The 20,462-nt window shown below is 29.6% G+C and overlaps 1 protein-coding gene across 10 annotated transcripts in view; it reads left to right on the top strand.

Moving 5' to 3' along the window:
• The window catches only part of PIP4K (phosphatidylinositol 5-phosphate 4-kinase), a 1,849,876-nt gene that overhangs the window by 1,172,743 nt on the left and 656,671 nt on the right, over positions 1 to 20,462 (top strand). The gene's annotated exons all lie outside the window — the stretch shown is intronic.

Raw genomic sequence — 20,462 nt, 5'->3', positions numbered from 1 at the left:
TAACATGAGCTTAGGTAAATAACAGTATTCAAAATTCTTATAAAGAGAGAATGTATACCTATTGCAAAAAATGTAAAAACTTAACTATATACATATAAATGTAAGTCAGCAAATTAGGGTGGAACTTATATACTCTTTACAAAACAAATGCATTTGTTAATTTTCAGGAAATCTTTACCCAGTATGCCATCGGATGGAATATTAAAGTCTTAATTTACTACATGTAAAGTATGTTTAAGAGAAAAGTTTGAAAAATTTAAATTTACGGTAATTTTTCCTAAGGTGGAAACTGAATTGGAGGTGACACCGGTAATGTTAATAATGTCGTTTGTATTTAAGGAAATATTACTGTCTATACATGATATTTTTATTAAAGAAATGTCTGCTTCTGTATCTACTAAGAAAGAACATAATTTTTGTGACTCGTTAAGTTGTAATTCTATGAAATTTGAGTAATTTAAATTTAAACAATAGATGCCTATTGGTGAGAGAAGTTCGCTTACTCGCTTAGTTCGTCCCCCAGAGTTCGCTCCTGAGGGGCACTCGCGTTTAAAGCGCGGACGTTTGCGTTTTTGCCTCTACCGCTTGACGATCTTGACTTGTTACCTCTATTGTTACTACTATTTGTAGTAAAATTAAAGTTAAAGTCAAAGTTAAAGTTAAAGTTAATGTTAAAGTTAAAGATAAAGTTAAAGTGAAAGTTAAGGTTAAGCTTAAAGTTAAAGTAAAATTAAAGTTAAAGTTAACGTTAAAGTTAAAGTTAAAGTTAAAGTTAAATTTAAAGTTAAAGTTAAAGTGAATGTTAAAGTTAAAGCGAAAGATAAAGTTAAAGATAAAAATAAAGTTAAAGTTAAGGTTAAAGTTAAAGTTAAAGTTAAAGTTAAATTTAAAGTTAAAGTTAAAGTTAAAGTTAAAGTTAAAGTGAATGTTAAAGTTAAAGCGAAAGATAAAGTTAAAATTAAAGTTAAAAATAAAGTTAAAGTTAAGTTAAAGTTAAAGTTAAAGTTAAATTTAAAGTTAAAGTTAAAGTTAAAGTTAAAGTTAAGGTTAAAGTTAAAGTTAAAGTTAAAATTAAAGTTAAAGTTAAAGTTAAAGTCAAAGTTAAAGTTAAAGTTAAAGTTAAAGTTAAAGTTAAAGTTAAAGTTAAAGTTAAAGTTAAGGTTAAAGTTAAAGTTAAAGTTAAAGTTGAAGTTAAAGTTAAAGCTAAAGTGAATGTTAAAGTTAAAGCGAAAGTTAAAGTTAAAAATAAAGTTAAAGTTGAAGTTAAAGTTAAAGCGAAAATTAAAGTTAAAGTTAAAAATAAAGTTAAAGTTAAAGTTAAAGTTAAGGTTAAAGTTAAAGTTAAAGTTAAGGTTAAGGTTAAGGTTAAAGTTAAAGTTAAAGTTAAAGTTAAAGTTAAAGTTAAAGTTAAAGTCAAATTTAAAATTAAAGTTAAAGTTAAAGTTAAGGTTAAAGTTAAAGTTAAATTTAAAGTTAAAGTTACAGTTAAAGTTAAAGTTAAAGTTAAAGATAAAGTTAAAGTTAAAATTAAAGTTAAAGTTAAAGTTAAATTTAAAGTTAAAGTTAAAGTGAATGTTAAAGTTAAAGTTAAAGTTAAAAATAAAGTTAAAGTTAAAGTGAATGTTAAAGTTAAAGTGAAAGTTAAAGTTAAAGTTAAAAATAAAGTTAAAGTTAAAGTGAAGGTTAAATATTAACTTCTCATTTATTCAATAAAAGTAAAAAATTTGTTTTCTTATCGGTTACCACGCTTAAAAAGGTTAACTTGAATTAATATCAAAGACAAAACTTGAATTAATATCAAAGAAAACAAAATGTTGGATAAATATTATAATTGCATAAGTTGATAATATGCAATAGCTTTACCGCGGTAGTCCCCGAGTGCCACACGTCCTTTTTTTTGTATGGGGACCAACCCAGTCTAATAGTGTGCTTCACTACAACTTAATATCGTCGACGTACAAAAATGCGACATTGGGTGGTATACCCGAAAAAGCTATTGTCATTATTCGTGAGAATGAATTTGGTGCTATATTTAAGCCGAATGTAAGAACTTTCCATCTAAATGCACCTCGGTCAGTGCTGAAGGAAGTAATTTCACATGAGTCAGGATGCAAGGGGATTTGTTGAAATCCCGAAAAAAGATCTAATGTCGAAAAATACTTTGCCCTACCGAGATTGTCTATAACATCGTCAACTCTAGCTAGTGGAAATTTATCAGCCATGAGTTTCTTGTTTACTGCGCGAAATTCTACGCACATACGATAAGCTTTTTGACCATTAGTATCTTTCTTTGGGACTACGATCAAAGGACTATTGTAATTAGAGTAACTAGGTTCAATCAAATCGTTGTCTACCATTTATTTACTTGGCGGTTTATTTCTTCGCGTTGAGAGAATGAAATCGATAGTTTTTATATATATACCGGCTCGTTGTCTGTTAATCTTAATTTGTGCTCGTAGACGTTGTGTAAAGTCATTTTGTCCGTATCAAGAGAGAAAATGTCGGCATAATCTATGCAAAATGTCAATTAATTTACTTTGAGCATGTTAGGTATTTGATTTTTTAAAATTGAAATTAGTTTTTTCGTACGTTTGTCTTCTGTTTCTGTCTTGTTAATTGTATAAACGTTGTAATTTGAAAGTTTTTCTGTCCGCATACTGTTTCATTTCACATACTTTACATCATCCGTGGTGTTTATGACTTTAATTATTGGGTTACTGGAATTAACAATGCACCTCGCTGTGAAAACGCCTTCTTCAATTTCCTGCGAGTCCATGAAAAGTGGCTGGGGTGAAACTCCTAAATCAAAAAGTCTGAAAATTTCACATCTGGGAGGAATGATACAACCATCTCTTTCTGTTCTGTGCAGGATTAGTACCGCGACTTTTTCATTACCTACCCAAAAGGAAATACTATTTATTTCATAATTAATAATGCATTTGTTAATTTTCAGGATATCTTTACCCAGTATGCCATCGGATGGAATACTAAAGTTTTCATTTACTACATGTAAAGTATGTTTAAGAGAAAAGATTGAAAATTTTAAATTTACGGTAATTTTTCCTAAGGTGGAAACTGAATTGGAGGTGACACCGGTAATGTTAATAATGTCGCTTGTATTTAAGGAAATATTACTGTCTATACATGATATTTTTATTAAAGAAATGTCTGCTTCTGTATCTACTAAGAAAGAACAAAATTTTTGTGACCCGTTAAGTTGTAATTCTATGAAATCTGAGTAATTTAAATTTAAACAATAGATGCCTATTGGTGAGAGAAGTTCGCTTACTCGCTTAGTTCGTCCCCCAGAGTTCGCTCCTGAGGGGCACTCGCGTTTAAAGCGCGGACGTTTGCGTTTTTGCCTCTACCGCTTGACGATCTTGACTTGTTACTTCTATTGTTACTATTATTTGTAGTAAAGTTAAAGTTAAAGTCAAAGTTAAAGTTAAAGTTAAGGTTAAAGTTAAAGATAAAGTTAAAGTGAAAGTTAAGGTTAAAGTTAAAGTTCAAGTTAAAGTTAAAGTTAAAGTAAAATTAAAGTTAAAGTTAAAGTTAAAGTAAAATTAAAGTTAAAGTTAACGTTAAAGTTAAAGTTAAAGTTAAAGTTAAAGTTAAATTTAAAGTTAAAGTTAAAGTGAATGTTAAAGTTAAAGCGAAAGATAAAGTTAAAGTTAAAAATAAAGTTAAAGTTAAGGTTAAAGTTAAAGTTAAAGTTAAATTTAAAGTTAAAGTTAAAGTTAAAGTTAAAGTTAAAGTTAAAGTTAAAGTGAATGTTAAAGTTAAAACGAAAGATAAAGTTAAAATTAAAGTTAAAAATAAAGTTAAAGTTAAGTTAAAGTTAAAGTTAAAGTTAAATTTAAAGTTAAAGTTAAAGTTAAAGTTAAAGTTAAGGTTAAAGTTAAAGTTAAAATTAAAGTTAAAGTTAAAGTTAAAGTCAAAGTTAAAGTTATAGTTAAAGTTAAAGTTAAAGTTAAAGTTAAAGTTAAAGTTAAGGTTAAAGTTAAAGTTAAAGTTAAAGTCAAAGTTAAAGTTAAAGTGAATGTTAAAGTTAAAGCGAAAGATAAAGTTAAAGTTAAAAATAAAGTTAAAGTTAAGGTTAAAGTTAAAGTTAAAGTTAAATTTAAAGTTAAAGTTAAAGTTAAAGTTAAAGTTAAAGTGAATGTTAAAGTTAAAGCGAAAGATAAAGTTAAAATTAAAGTTAAAAATAAAGTTAAAGGTAAAGTTAAGTTAAAGTTAAAGTTAAATTTAAATTTAAAGTTAAAGTTAAGGTTAAAGTTAAAGTTAAAGTTAAAGTTAAAATTAAAGTTAAAGTTAAAATTAAAGTTAAAGTTAAAATTAAAGTTAAAGTTAAAGTTATAGTTAAAGTTAAAGTTAAAGTTAAAGTTAAGGTTAAAGTTAAAGTTAAAGTTGAAGTTAAAGTTAAAGTTAAAGTGAATGTTAAAGTTAAAGCGAAAGTTAAAGTTAAAAATAAAGTTAAAGTTAAAGTTGAAGTTAAAGTTAAAGCGAAAATTAAAGTTAAAGTTAAAAATAAAGTTAAAGTTAAAGTTAAAGTTAAGGTTAAAGTTAAAGTTAAAGTTAAAGTTAAAGTTAAAGTTAAGGTTAAGGTTAAAGTTAAAGTTAAAGTTAAAGTTAAAGTCAAATTTAAAATTAAAATTAAAGTTAAAGTTAAGGTTAAAGTTAAAGTTAAATTTAAAGTTAAAGTTACAGTTAAAGTTAAAGTTAAAGTTGAAGTTAAAGTTAAAGTTAAAGTTAAAGATAAAGTTAAAGTTAAAGTTAAAGTTAAAGTTAAAGTTAAATTTAAAGCTAAAGTTAAAGTGAATGTTAAAGTTAAAGTTAAAGTTAAAAATAAAGTTAAAGTTAAAGTGAATGTTAAAGTTAAAGTGAAAGTTAAAGTTAAAAATAAAGTTAAAGTTAAAGTGAAGGTTAAATATTAACTTCTCATTTATTCAATAAAAGTAAAAAATTTGTTTTCTTATCGGTTACCACGCTTAAAAAGGTTAACTTGAATTAATATCAAAGACAAAACTTGAATTAATATCAAAGAAAACAAAATGTTGCATAAATATTATAATTGCATAAGTTGATAATATGCAATAGCTTTACTGCGGTAGTCCCCGAGTGCCACACGTCCTTTTTTTTTGTATGGGGACCAACCCAGTCTAATGGTGTGCTTCACTACAACCTGATATCGTCGACGTACAAAAATGCGACATTGGGTGGTATACCCGAAAAAGCTATTGTCATTATTCGTGAGAATGAATTTGGTGCTATATTTAAGCCGAATGTAAGAACTTTCCATCCAAATGCACCTCGGTCAGTGCTGAAGGAAGTAATGTCACATGAGTCAGGATGCAAGGGGATTTGTTGGAATCCCGAAAAAAGATCTAATGTCGAAAATACTTTGCCCTACCGAGATTGTCTATAACATCGTTAACTCTAGCTAGTGGAAATTTATCAGCCATGAGTTTCTTGTTTACTGCGTGAAATTCTACGCACATACGATAAGCTTTTTGACCATTAGTATCTTTCTTTGGGACTACGATCAAAGGACTATTGTAATTAGAGTAACTAGGTTCAATCAAATCGTTGTCTACCATTTATTTACTTGGCGGTTTATTTCTTCGCGTTGAGAGAATGAAATCGATAGTTTTTATATATATACCGGCTCGTTGTCTGTTAATCTTAATTTTTGCTCGTAGACGTTGTTTAAAGTCATTTTGTCCGTATCAAGAGAGAAAATGTCGGCATAATCTATGCAAAATGTCAATTAATTTACTTTGAGCATGTTAGGTATTTGATTTTTTAAAATTGAAATTAGTTTTTTCGTACGTTTGTCTTCTGTTTCTGTCTTGTTAATTGTATAAACGTTGTAATTTGAAAGTTTTTCTGTCCGCATACTGTTTCATTTCACATACTTTACATCATCCGTGGTGTTTATGACTTTAATTATTGGGTTACTGGAATTAACAATGTACCTCGCTGTGAAAACGCCTTCTTCAATTTCCTGCGAGTCCATGAAAAGTGGCTGGGGTGAAACTCCTAAATCAAAAAGTCTGAAAATTTCACATCTGGGAGGAATGATACAACCATCTCTTTCTGTTCTGTGCAGGATTAGTACCGCGACTTTTTCATTACCTACCCAAAAGGAAATACTATTTCTTTCATAATTAATAATGCTTTTGTTAATTTTCAGGAAATCTTTACCCAGTATGCCATCGGATGGAATATTAAAGTCTTCATTTACTACATGTAAAGTATGTTTAAGAGAAAAGATTGAAAATTTTAAATTTACGGTAATTTTTCCTAAGGTGGAAACTGAATTGGAGGTGACACCGGTAATGTTAATAATGTCGTTTGTATTTAAGGAAATATTACTGTCTATACATGATATTTTTATTAAAGAAATGTCTGCTTCTGTATCTATTAAGAAAGAACAAAATTTTTGTGACCCGTTAAGTTGTAATTCTATGAAATCTGAGTAATTTAAATTTAAACAATAGATGCCTTTTGGTGAGAGAAGTTCGCTTACTCGCTTAGTTCGTCCCCCAGAGTTCGCTCCTGAGGGGCACTCGCGTTTAAAGCGCGGACGTTTGCGTTTTTGCCTCTACCGCTTGACGATCTTGACTTGTTACCTCTATTGTTACTATTATTTGTAGTAAAGTTAAAGTTAAAGTCAAATTAAAGTTAAGGTTAAAGTTAAAGTTAAAGTTAAAGTGAAAGTTAAGGTTAAAGTTAAAGTTAAAGTGAAAGTTAAGGTTAAAGTTAAAGTTAAAGTTAAAGTTAAAGTTAAAGTTAAAGTTAAAGTTAAAGTTAAAGTTAAAGTGAATGTTAAAGTTAAAGCGAAAGATAAAGTTAAAGTTAAAGTTTAAAATAAAGTTAAAGTTAAAGTTAAAGCTAAGCTTAAAGTTAAAGTTAAATTTAAATTTAAAGTTAAAGTTAAAGTTAAAGTGAATGTTAAAATTAAAGCGAAAGATAAAGTTAAAATTAAAGTTAAAAATAAAGTTAAAGTTAAAGTTTAAGTTAAAGTTATAGTTAAAGTTAAAGTTAAAGTTAAGGTTAAAGTTAAAGTTAAAGTTAAAGTTAAAGTTAAAATTAAAGTTAAAATTAAAGTTAAAGTCAAAGTTAAAGTTAAAGTTAAAGTTAAAGTTAAAGTTAAAGTTAAAGTTAAAGTTAAGGTTAAAGTTAAAGTTAAAGTTAAAGTTGAAGTTGAAGTTAAAGTTAAAGTCAAAGTTGAAGTTAAAGTTAAAATGAATGTTAAAGTTAAAGCGAAAGTTAAAGTTAAAGTTAAAAATAAAGTTAAATTTATAGTTGAAGTTAAAGTTAAAGTTATAAAAAAAAATGTAAGGCGCGATAACCTCCGAAGATATCTAAGGCCGAGCTTCTCTTCCAATTTGCGTCGTGCTCCTCTTGATTTTTTCCTACAAATTGGCCGGACGGGACCTACCTGTTTTATGCCGACTCCGAACGGCATCTGCAAGGCAGATGAGTTTTCACTGAGAGCTTTTCATGGCAGAAATACAATCGGAGCGCTTGCCAGACACTGCCGAGGGGCGACCCCGCTTAGAAAAATTTTCTTCTAATTGAAAAATCTTATTTCTAAAATTTTGATGTTGCTTTGCCCGGAAGTTGAACCCAGGGCATACGGTGTGATAGGCGGAGCACGCTACCATCACACCACGGTGGCCGCCAAGTTAAAGTTAAAAATAAAGTTAAAGTTAAAGTTGGAGTTAAAGTTAAAGTTAAAGTTAAAGTTAAAGTTAAAGTTAAAGTTAAAGTTAAAGTTAAAGTTAAAGTTAAAGTTGAAGTTAAAGTCAAAGTTAAAGTTAAAGTTAAAGTTATGGTTAAAGTTAAAGTTAAAGTGAAAATTAAAGTTAAAGTTAAAGTTAAAGTTAAAGTTAAGGTTAAAGTTAAAGTTGAAATTAAAGTTAAAGTTAAAGTGAATGTTAAAGTTAAAGCGAAAGTTAAAGTTAAAGTTAAAAATAAAGTTAAATTTAAAGTTGAAGTTTAAGTTAAGCGAAAGTTAAAGTTAAAGTTAAAAATAAAGTTAAAGTTAAAGTTAAAGTTAAAGCTAAAGTTAAAGTTAAAGTTAAAGTTAAAGTTAAAGTTAAAGTTAAATTTAAAGTTAAAGCTAAAGTTAAGGTTAAAGTTAAAGTTAAAGTTAAAGTTAAAGTTAAAGTTAAAGTTAACGTTCAAGTTAAAGTTAAAGTTAAAGTTAAAGTCAAAGTTAAAATTAAAGTTAAAGTTAAAGTTAAGGTTAAAGTTAAAGTTAAAGTTAAATTTAAAGTTAAGGTTAAAGTTAAAGCTAAAGTTAAAGGTAAAGTTAAAGTTAAAGTTAAAGTTAAAGTGAATGTTAAAGTTAAGGTTAAAGTTAAAGTTAAAGTTAAAGTTAAAGTTAAAGTTAAAGCTAAAGTTAAAGTTAAAGTTAAAGTTAAAGTTAAAGTGAATGTTAAAGTTAAAGCGAAAGTTAAAGTTAAAGTTAAAAATAAAGTTAAATTTATAGTTGAATTTAAAGTTAAAGCGAAAGTTAAAGTTAAAGTTAAAAATAAGTTAAAGTTAGAGTTAAAGTTTAAGTTAAAGTTAAAGTTAAAGTTAAAATTAAAGTTAAAGTTAAAGTTAAGGTTAAAGTTAAAGCTGAAATTAAAGTTAAAGTTAAAGTTAAAGTGAATGTTAAAGTTAAAGCGAAAGTTAAAGTTAAAGTTAAAAATAAAGTTAAATTTAAAGTTGAAGTTAAAGTTAAAGCGAAAGTTAAAGTTAAAGTTAAAAATAAAGTTAAAGTTAGAGTTAGAGTTAAAGTTAAAGTTAAAGTTAAAGTTAAAGTTAAAGTTAAAATTAAAGTTAAAGTTAAAGCTAAAGTTAAGGTTAAAGTTAAAGTTAAAGTTAACGTTCAAGTTAAAGTTAAAGTTAAAGTTAAAGTCAAAGTCAAAGTTAAAATTAAAGTTAAAGTTAAAGTTAAGGTTAAAGTTAAAGTTAAATTTAAAGTTAAAGTTACAGTTAAATTTAAAGTTAAAGTTAAAATTAAAGTTAAAGTTAAAGTTAAAGATAAAGTTAAAGTTAAAGTGAATGTTAAAGTTAAAGTTAAAGTTAAAGTTAAATTTAAAGTTAAAGTTAAAGCTAAAGTTAAAGGTAAAGTTAAAGTTAAAGTTAAAGTGAATGTTAAAGTTAAAGCGAAGGTTAAAGTTAAAGTTAAAATAAAGTTAAATTTATAGTTGAATTTAAAGTTAAAGCGAAAGTTAAAGTTAAAGTTAAAGTTAAAAATAAAGTTAAAGTTAAAGTTAGAGTTAAAGTTAAAGTTAAAATTAAAGTTAAACTTAAAGTTAAAGTTAAAGTTAAAGTTAAAGTTTAAGTTAAAGTTAAAGTTAAGGTTAAAGTTAAAGTTAAAGTTAAAGTTAAAATTAAAGTTAAAGTTAAAGTTAAAGTTAAAGTTAAAGTTAAGGTTAAAGTTAAAGTTGAAATTAAAGTTAAAGTTAAAGTTAAAGTGAATGTTAAAGTTAAAGCGAAAGTTAAAGTTAAAGTTAAAAATAAAGTTAAATTTAAAGTTGAAGTTAAAGTTAAAGCGAAAGTGAAAGTTAAAGTTAAAAATAAAGTTAAAGTTAAAGTGAAAGTTAAATATTAACTTCTCATTTATTCAATAAAAGTAAAAAATTTGTTTTCTTATCGGTCACCACGCCTTAAAAGTTTAACTTGAATTAATATCAAAGACAAAACTTGAATTAATATCAAAGAAAACAAAATGTTGCATAAATATTATAATTGCATAAGTTGATAATATGCAATAGCTTTACCGCGGTAGTCCCCGAGTGCCACACGTCCTTTTTTTTGTATGGACCAACCCAGTCTAATAGTGTGCTTCACTACAACTTAATATCGTCGACGTACAAAAATGCGACATTGGGTGGTATACCCGAAAAAGCTATTGTCATTATTCGTGAGAATGAATTTGGTGCTATATTTAAGCCGAATGTAAGAACTTTCCATCTGAATGCACCGCGGTCAGAGCTGAAGGAAGTAATGTCACATGAGTCAGGATGCAAGGGGATTTGTTGAAATCCCGAAAAAAGATCTAATGTCGAAAAATACTTTGCCCTACCGAGATTGTCTATAACATCGTCAACTCTAGCTAGTGGAAATTTATCAGCCATGAGTTTCTTGTTTACTGCGTGAAATGCTACGCACATACGATAAGCTTTTTGACCATTAGTATCTTTCTTTGGGACTACGATCAAAGGACTATTGTAATTAGAGTAACTAGGTTCAATCAAATCGTTGTCTAACAGTTTATTTACTTGGCGGTTTATTTCTTCGCGTTGAGAGAAAGAAATCGATAGTTTTTATATATATACCGGCTCGTTGTCTGTTATTCTTAATTTTTGCTCGTAGAAGTTGTTTAAAATCATTTTGTCCGTATCAAGAGAGAAAATGTCGGCATAATCTATGCAAAAGGTCAATTAATTTACTTTGAGCATGTTAGGTATTTGATTTTCTAAAATTGAAATTAGTTTGTTCGTACGTTTGTCTTCTGTTTCTGTCTTGATAATTGTATAAACGTTGTAATTTGAAAGATTTTCTGTCCGAATACTGTTTCATTTCACATACTTTACATCATCCGTGGTGTTTATGACTTTAATTATTGGGTTACTGGAATTAACAATGCACCTCGCTGTGAAAACGCCTTTTTCAATTTCCTGCGAGTCCATGAAAAGTGGCTGGGGTGAAACTCCTAAATCAAAAAGTCTGAAAATTTCACATCTGGGAGGAATGATACAACTATCGCTTTCTGTTCTGTGCAGGATTGGTACCGGCACCGGTTTTCTAAGGTGGAAACTGAATTGGAGGTGACACCGGTAATGTTAATAATGTCGTTTGTATTTAAGGAAATATTATTGTCTATACATGATATTTTTATTAAAGAAATGTCTGGTTCAGTATCTACTAAGAAAGAACAAAATTTTTGTGACTCGTTAAGTTGTAATTCTATGAAATCTGAGTAATTTAAATTTAAACAATAGATGCCTATTCGTGAGAGAAATTCGCTTACTCGCTTAGTTCGCCCCGCAGAGTTCGCCACTGAAGGGCATTCGCGTTTAAAGCGCGGACGTTTGCGTTTTTGCCTCTACCGCTTGACGATCGTGACTTGTTACCTCCATTGTTACTATTATTTGTATTTGAATTTGAACGTATATTATTATTGTTGCTATTTTGGTATCTATTTCCCTTAGAATTTCGATATCTTTGATTATTGTTACCGTTACGATTGCTGTTGTATGAGAATGAGCTATTATTTCTATAGCCAGTATAGCTGCAATTTGGGTAAAAGCTACTAAAAACTACCACGTGAACTTCTGAATGTATTGTTACCACGCGATCGAAAAGCTAAAACCTGACGCTCTGTTACTTCGTTATTTTGCTCTGCAATTAGTTTCGCTACTACGTCTTTCGTATCAGTAAATGCCGTTTAGGCTAAAATAGTTTTCACTAAATTGGATTTTGCATTCAAACGACACACGTTAACCGTTGTTTCGACTGCCATTTCATGAGCTTTCGCATGAGTGATCCCTTCAATAATAAGAGACCGCTCAAGGGAGTCAGCTTTACTTCAACCTTTTTGGCAAAATCTGTATAATTGTTATTGTTACCGTGCAACGCTGCAATTTTCCCTGCTACAACTTTCGAGTTGTATGGTTTGATCCTACTACGTAGAGCTATTTTAGTTTCATTAACTGAAGTTACTTGCATTGGTATTGCTTCATGGGCTTTACCCTCAAGTTTTGATTTTAGAAATGCTGTAAAGGTATTAGTTAAATTTGCATTAGCGAACTCTTCAAGTAATTCAATTGTGTCTATAAAAGTCTCAAGTGCTAGAGGATCACCGCTGTAGTTTTCTCTAATAGAATTAGCACACATGTTAATGAAAGATTTCTTTTCCTCAAGTGTTTCCATGATTTGATCGTTAAGATTTGAAGCTGAATTATAAGAAGGTGAGGCAACGTTTGTAACTAATTGGATGGTTAAAATCTGGGTTTACGTTAGAAGAAGTTGAAGTTAATTTTTCGTTGGAAGAATCTTCGAAGTCTGTGAAATCTGTTGAAAAAGATAATTTATTTTCCTCTTTTGTGACTTTTTCTGTCGAAGATGAAGTTAAACTATCTGAGTTTGAAGCTAATTTATTGGAATCTGGTTCTGAAGTTTTGTGAACTCTTCCTATCTCTGAAGTTGTACATATGTAGTTATAAGAAGAGCAAAAGAATTTAGTTTAAACTACTACGAAATTAATGAAGCACTTATTTGTATGTCGGAATTTATAATTGAAGATGGAATGTTGAGGAAAAAGAAACAAACTTGTTGGGAAAGGGAACTGATTTACAGTGAATTGTCGCTAACGAAATATTTAAAATTTTATTGGAAGAATTAATTGCAACTGAAATATAATTGTATGAAAAATCTGTAAGAAGTAATTGAATTTAAAATGGCTCAAAAGTATGTAAGTATGAATTGTTGTTATCACGCACGCTCCGCTTTATTCAAAAAAATCTTATTTGGTTTTTCACGGAACGACCGATTTATAAAAAAAATCTCGTTTGGTTTTTCACGGGATAATTAGAAAACTTTATTATCTCCGCATAGTATTATGATTTTTGAAAATTGTTAAAAAATTTTATTATCTCCGCATAGTATTATTCTATTTTTTTAGGAAACCGCATTTGTTAGAAAAATTTTTATTATCTCTGCATAGTATTATTACTTTTTGAAAATTGTTTTTAATTAGAATTATTATCTCCGCATAGTATTATTAGAGTTCTTGTAGAAAACCACATTTAATTGGAAAAATTGTTATTATGACTGCGTAGTATTATTTTTTTTTTTTTGAGGAAAATTGAATTTGATTAGAAAAATTTTACTGCCTTATTATTATAATTATTATCTCCGAACTTGGTTATTTAAATTAATTTAATTTGAAAACAAGTTTTTATTGAGAATTTTACGTCTTTTTTTACAAAATGTCTTTAAACCACACGCACAGGTTTTTATTGAAATTTTTTCAAGTCTTTATATTACAAAAATTGTCCTTAAAACTACACGCACTCACCGCCGTTATATCAATGTCATTGCCGCTGCTGTACCACCGCTGGAAACCTTCACGGTCGCCATATTGGGTACGGCTTCGCTAGCCGACCACTGAAACTCACCCGTGGTTACTTGGGATTAAATCCCATCGTCGTGGGGTGTCCAAGATTTACATCGTGGAGGACGCCGCCTCCATATTGTTTCCATGGTGCGGATTGTACAATGAATAAACTCCTTGGTTGGGTTTATTTAATTAAATTTATTGAATTATTTTTAATTAATTTAAGAAATACGACTTTAAATAATAAAATTGCCTCTAAGCATTTGGTTGCACAAATATGGAATGATGGTGGTGAAATGTGAAAATGGCGAGGACATTATTGCCAATCGTCATTTTCATATTTCACCCCACATATTTATCTTATTCTCTCTTACTTTCAGCTTTACAATAGCGGAAAATATATCTATATATAATATGTCTTTCTTGACATATTAACATTGTGAGCAACGATGTTGCCAGATGTGTCTATCGGAAGATGACTTCGGGGGTTTTTACCCTTACATTGGTTAAGGTTGGCGGTCTAGTAGAGATCGCATATCTGCGACACACTCAGCGATATCCCGTAAACTTACCAAATGCCACTTCGGCGAATGCTTGATGCGACATCTACACAACACACATTTTCACGCCGGACCTAAAGCTCTAGTTGGTCTCATTCGTCTCAGGTTTTGGGTCATCAGCGCTAGAGATGTTGCTGTGTCAACAAATGATGGGCAACCTTCCGGTCGAGCACTTCACACCATGCCGACCTTTCTTTCGTTGTGGTGTTGACTTTTGCTGCCTTGTTAGTACATATCTACGTATTAGAGGGAAAACACCACACAAAACGTGCATGCCATATTTGTGTGCCTTTGGTCAAAAGCGGTACATATTGAAACCGTGTCCGACTTGTCAACAAGCGCATTCATTACAGCACTTAAGCGAATGATCGGCAGAAGGGTTTGCCAACCGACATATTTTGTGACAACGCAGCAAATTTCGTTGGCGCTGATCGCATACTCAGCGAGCTGAAGCAAGTTTTGTTCGATCCTAAAACAAAATAATTGATTTTTGTACGAAACGAATTCATAAATTTCAATTTCGTTCCAGCCAGAGCACCGCATATGGGGGCCGCAGTAAACTCAGCGAAGGGCCATTTGGGTAACTGCGAATGAGCATCGTACTTACGTAGAACTTACAACGGCAGTTATTGAGATAGAAGCCATTTTCAATTCAAAGTTACTTTCGCCCGTTTCTAGTGGCCCGAATGATTATGAGGCATTATAATTGGCAGCTTATTAAAAGCAATACCTGAGCACTACACCAAAACATCTAAAGAGCTACACAACCTAAAGCGATTGGGGCCCATCAGCGCTGTTAAGAAACATTTTCGGCGACAGTGGTCGCGGGAATACTTAATCGAACTGCATGCATGCAATAAATGGATTCGTGATCAACCAAACGTTCACGTCGATGCACTAGTACTCTAATAAGCACTTGTTCATATAAATATTTTCGAAATATATATTCTTTTCCTTAGCAAGTACCTTTAAATTGTAATTTTGGTTTTGTTGCACTTTTCTAAAATGCATTGATGACCCCATGCAGTAATTCCATGCTTTAAATATGAATCAGACAGAAGTAAATACCTATGCATGATGTAAAATACTGCAGCTCCAGCAAAAAGAGAGATGTTTTAGAAAACAATACGACGATCGAAGTTTTTTTGAAGATGTGAACCGTGCAAGTTCGATTTAAAGTGATCGTCAAAGATAACGCCAAGATATTTATATGTACTGTGTCTATTCTTATATTACACTCACAAGGTGTAGCGTATTTATGCAAACGCTCATAATGAAAAACTATTTTAGTTGTTGAACTGGGAATATGATGTAGTCTCAGTACCGGGTTTTCAGTAGTTGGTTAAGCTAAGCTTAAACTAAGTTTGCTTAAACTCTATTCAAATTTAAACTCCAGTTAAACTACTGAGCAGTTTTTCAGTCACAGTTTAAGGCCGCCTTTGGGGTATGCTTATTTGTGTGGCAACATTGATTTTTTTATTATCTAGATAATTTGCAGATATGGCAAAAGCTGGATTTTGTTTACCTAACAAACATGAAAAAAAATTCTCCAGCGAAATATATATCTAGTTCCGGAAGTGATATCCAACATCATTATTTAATTATTCCTAAACTTCTCGAGTTGATATCCAACTTCATTCTCCAATCACTATCCAAGCCTTGAGAAATGTTGTTAAATTAAGGGTTATGGATTTGATCTCCAACGTCATTAATATTTTGCAATTATTATCCTAATTTCGAGAGATTTTGAAAAATGTATAGTTCTCAAATGAATATTCAACACATTTCTCCAGTTGATATCCTACATTGCATATCGAGTTGAGGTGGAGTTGAAAAAAATTTCCAAAGTGGTACCACCAAAAACCAAAAATTAATCAAAAATAAATTATATAGGCGGCTGTCGTGGTGTGATGGTAGCGTGCTCCGCCGGCAGCAAAAGAACGTCAAAATTTTAGAAACAAATTTTTTCAATTAGTAGAAAATTTTTCTAAGCGGGGTCGCCCCTCGGCAGTATTTGGCAAGCACCCTGAGAGTATTTCTGCCTTGAAAAACTCTAAGTGAAAACTCATTTTCCTTGCAGATGCGGTTCGGAGTCGACATAAAACAAGTGGCGCACATTTATTAATTTTTATAATTATATATATTTCATTTTATTTTCGTGAAAGTACTGTAGTATGGAATCTTACATTTGAGTCCAGTTAGAGAACCACAAGTTGTTAATTAAATTTTTTCAACTTAAGTTATAGCATTTTTGCTTTATAAAAAGTTCCCTCTTTTGCTGAGTACGCTGTTTCGAAACAACTCTTTAGTAGTATGCCTAGTTATCAACATGAGCTCTAGCCGTCAAGCGCAAATGCTTGTTGGGTATATTTCGACGCCATTTCACGCAGAAAAATTTTCATGTTGAATCAACACTTTTTTAACACTTTTTCAGGTTATTATTTTTCAACACTATCGCTCGGGTTGTTTTAACATGAATCTACTTTTTCACTGTTCCTACATGTCTGATCAACATGAAGGAACAGTGTGAATTTAACATGATTACAAACGTTTGAATCAACATGACTTCCTGTTAATACAACATTATTAGTCTCGTTAAATTAATACTATTTCATGTTACTCTAACATGATCTGACATGTTAAACTAACACTATACTATGTTGAAATAACACGATATGTTATGTTAAACTAACACGATCTATCATGTTAACTTAACAGGGTTTTATTGTTAAATTAATACGCTCTATCATGTTAACTTAACAGTGTTTTATTGTTAAATTAACACGATCTATCATGTTATTTTAACAGTTTTTTATTGTTAAATTAACACGATCTATCATGTTATTTTAACAGTTTTTTATTGTTAAATTAACACAATCTATCATGTTATTTTAACATGGTTTTTATTGTTAGATTAACATTCTAAAAATAAAACACCTCGTTTTTGGTTTTTTAAATTAATTTAATTTATTTATGACATTTTTAATTAAGGATTGTTTTTCTATACAAATATAGACATTTTGAGTGGCACTCGGTGTACGCGCTCTCGCATAACAAAAAAAAATAAGGCATATAAAAAACTTATGTATAAAAAAAAACCTTTATAATTCAATTACAAGTTTTTTTATAAAAATATGTATACTTATTTTAAATAACAACTTTTTCAATACTAATTGCTTTTCAATCGTATAAATTTTCTGTTATTTCGAATAGTATGTGTATGCAAAGGAGGTGAAGATATTTTATCCGCATTTATGAAATTATAGCTGCATAACTTTTCTCCTACAATATATGACTGCGTATGTGAATCAAAGTTTATAATTTGATGCTGAGAACATATAAAAAATAGTTGTTTTAGTGAGCATACTGCAATATCTTCAACCTCAAACAAGTAAACAACAACATCTTTTATAATAAAAACAAAACCTATTTTGAAAAGTAATCCTTTAAAAGTTACTTCTGAATAAAACTTGTATTTTGAAATATCATATTTAATTTGAAAATTGGATCCGTATTTTAATCCTGTACTGTCAGGCAACAGGAATTTCATATGAATGCTTAAATCAGGCTTAAAAAAAGTTTCGTTTGATATATTATACGAGAATTTTAGTGCAGCTTTTATTGAAAGACTCCATGGAATATTTACTCGAGATGTAATTGAATTTGAGTATGTTTTGAAAATTTTGTGAACAGCTTCAAATCTCATGCACCATATTTTTTTTAATGGTCCACATTTTTTTATTGAAGAAACATAGTGTAATAGGAAATGGAACTTTGGTTTTAATGGTTTTTTGAACAGTGACTTATATAAATAATGGTGCTTTTCAATAAGTGACTTTAATGTGTTTAAGCTGCATTCGCCTATCTCCAACAGCAGCAAAATATCAATAATTTGCAAAAGTACTAAAAAAAAATTCCATACTTCATCTCCTTCCGGTACTAGGTCACTTATTATAAATGGCAAATGATGGACAAAGCACATCATTTCCCTTGCTGACATTTTAAATTTCGAATTTCTTAAGTTATTCAAACTTATAGGCGGAGAGCTATTGCCGATTTCAGTTGGTCCATAGGAAAACATTTGCTTTCTATAGTTGAACGTTTCGAGACTAAAATATTTTTTTGTTTCTATGAAATTCAAAAGAACTTCTGAAATGTCGTAATGGCAAACACCTTCAAATAAATTGTCCATCAAATCGAAATAAAAGTTATCTACAATATGAAAACTAGTTATGTCGTTAAAAATACAAGTTTCTGTTATGCCAGTCAACTTGAAATCCTGAATAGCACAGTCGGAAATATACGACTGTCTATTTCGTAAAAATTCGGTGTGTTCTGATATATCCGATTGCATATTAGATTTATGTCTTTTACAGTTACGACAATAGAAGTTTGAATTAAAACTACTAGTAAACCCCAATATAGAGTTTAATCACAAGTTATCGCCAGTTATAAGAGCAAGGACAAAGAAAACATGAAATTCACCCTCAGCAGTAGTTAAAACTATGCCTTCCGCTTCTAAATGTTGAATAACTTTTATTAGTGGTTTAAATGAATAAATATTGCCGCATTCTTTTCGATCATGTGATTTAAAAAAACCTGCTACAAATATGTTTTCTAACGTTGATAAATGATGGTTGGGAATTGTTGGAAAGTTATAATAAATACCACATACTGATTGATTACAAGCATGGGAGCCCAATGGATTACCAATTCCAAACTCATCGAAATATAACACGTATGGAATAACCAATTTATTTTTAAAGCTTAACATTTTTTGTTTCCAGGTTTCACCATTAATAACATTTGCATACACATCCTGCTTTGACTGTATAATTTTTATATTTTCTAATGTTAAGTATAAGTTATTTTTAGTTTCGAAATATTTTTTGATTTGAAATTCGATTGGCATTAAAACGCCTGTAACCTTATTTGAATGTAGTCCGGGATTGTTATTTACTATTATTTCAGAAATTTCTTCATTTATTATATATGCAGTGGGAGGAGCAAAAATCTTTTCACGTTCAAGTAATTTGAAAAAACGGTATTGTTTAGTTATATTTTGAAAATTAGAGAAAATTTTTTGGAAATTATTTTCTGCATTTATTCTATTGTTATGATCTTCAATATAGGGCGCCATAAATTTCAAAACATGTTCTTGGATTGGCTTTAAAATGATCTCATGCATATCCTGTACAATAGAAAAAACATCTTTTCTTGTAAAATTGTTTTTGTTATGCAAAGATAATACAAACTGATTGAAATTCATATTTGGCACTCTATTGCTTTGCAAAGAATTTAATTTATTAATTTGATCATTTACTGTAACTGAACTTACTATATGCTGTAGTGTATTGTTTTGTAAACTTGAAATGATGTGGTTATTTTGATAAATTTTGCAGCTACTGTTATTAGTAATGCAGTCTTGAGCTGATTTGGTATGTACAGTTCGGTGAACTCTGTTTAAATGATTTTGAAATGAATACATGTTTGAAAAATATTGACCACATTCAGGTATAGTACAAATAAAATTTTTTATCTTACTACACACATGGAATGATTTTAAATGGTGGACTAATAATTTTGGATTATGTCCACTAAAATTACAAGCAAAGCACTTAAACATTTTGCGGATTTAGTTAGACATTTTTTTTGCATTTCCCAAATAATTAATTAACAACAGTAAATTAGAGTTAACTGAGCAGTCGAATTTAAAAAAGTATTTTTCCATGAAGTCGTGCAAAAATTTAGCTTCTATTGGGTATTTAAGGTTGAATACATGAAATAATTTAAATAAAAGATCAAGCGCTCTAACAAATGTTGGTACTTTATACAGTACACCATCAAAAACAATATAATAACTTTCTAAGCTTTTCAATTCTTCGCCTATAACCAATATAAGTGGTTGCAGTGTAGTACATTTTTCCATAGCTTTGCTTTTTAATTCGTCATACCGTCTTTGGTAGTCATTTATATATTCACAGTGCAGCACTGTGACGTTTTGGGCGTCACATATAGATGGTTTCCATTTAAATCTCTTACTATTGGGAGTATTACCAGTTGAAATTAGTGGTGGTTTTAGTATAGAATGCATAAGTAAAGTTATTATACAGTCGGTTGAATCTAAAAGAAAAATAAATTTAAAATTACGTCAACATTAGCCTAGTATACAATTTACCCGAATCAACATTTTCATCAATCATGAGTAGCATGTTGTTTGATGCATTATCCTTAATTTTGTCTCTCATATAGGGAATAATAAGTCGTCTAATATCCGGCCATTCATTGATCAAATTATTTGCACTGTCTTTGTACTTTGCTATAAAATCTATTTCAATCTAAAATTTGAAATAATAATAAAACTATAAAAATTAAATAAATTTGGGTAGAAGTGTATGTAGTTTAACTAACCAATGTATATCCAAGTGAGTTTTTAAGCAGCGGCCAATCAGTAAAAATATTTACTTTTCTATTGAAAATATCCTGTTGCCTTATTTCGATCGTTGCATTCCACTTCTTAACAACTTCACTCCAGGGCTCCATATTGTGTGCAAGCCACAATTTGTCCGCAACTGCATTCTGATCTATAAAGTAAAATGGTGAGTTAAAGATATATTCAAAGGAATTGTGTTAGTGAAATAAAAAATATTACCACTGGTACAGGGGGCCAAATCCTTTCTTGATGAAAGATCTGTATCATCCAATAATATATGTTCTAGTTTCTTGTTAAGTTTTCTACGAACGTTTGTTGCCTTATCGTACAACTTTCCTGTAGGATT

This window comes from Eurosta solidaginis, chromosome X, assembly GCF_040869045.1.
Source record: "Eurosta solidaginis isolate ZX-2024a chromosome X, ASM4086904v1, whole genome shotgun sequence".
Taxonomy (NCBI): Eukaryota; Metazoa; Arthropoda; class Insecta; order Diptera; family Tephritidae; genus Eurosta; species Eurosta solidaginis.
The sequence above is the reverse complement of the archived record's forward strand: the minus strand, read 5'-3'. Positions and strand labels throughout refer to the sequence as shown.